Here is a 612-nt window from a genome sequence, read left to right as displayed (position 1 = left end):
ATGTCCCGAAAAGGGGGGGGGGGAGTCAAGCTGGGTTGACAACAGCTGGCTGTAGCTAAAAATGCTTTTTATGAATAGATGAGACCAAGGCAGTTTTGTCTGGGGATGGTAGGAGATCTTTCCTTAAGTTGTGACTTGTGATGAGGTATGACCCTTACCAGAAAAGAGAACTCACAAGGTGCAGAAGTTGCTGTTTACTGGCATCAGAGTGGAATGTACTTGTAAAGAAAAATAGCTTCCAGGATGGGAAACAATCTAAAAGCAGTGAGAGAGAGAGAGAGAGAGAGAGAGAGAATTGCTGCCTATTCCAAATTGTTTACTGTAGAACTATGACATTCAGCTGTTGAGTCACCTCAAGTTGAATTTAAATTTAATTTGGATAAGCTAGGGAATAATATAGGGCGATTTTAAATTGTTCTGAGGCAGGCAGACCATTCATCTCCTGTCACTAAGTCTTGTATCAATTACCAAGCACTTGTTGCTTTCCCTTGGACACAATTGCATACAAATACTGGTAAAGTAGCGCTGCTGGTATATTTTAAACTAATTCTGCTGTGCCAGGATCTAACAGCTGTCTTGACATCCTATTGACACCCCCCCCCCCCCCCCCCC

Source organism: Gavialis gangeticus, unplaced genomic scaffold (genome assembly GCF_001723915.1).
Source record: "Gavialis gangeticus isolate Ggan-Ray unplaced genomic scaffold, GavGan_comp1, whole genome shotgun sequence".
NCBI lineage: Eukaryota > Metazoa > Chordata > Crocodylia > Gavialidae > Gavialis > Gavialis gangeticus.
This window is presented reverse-complemented; position numbering follows the sequence as displayed.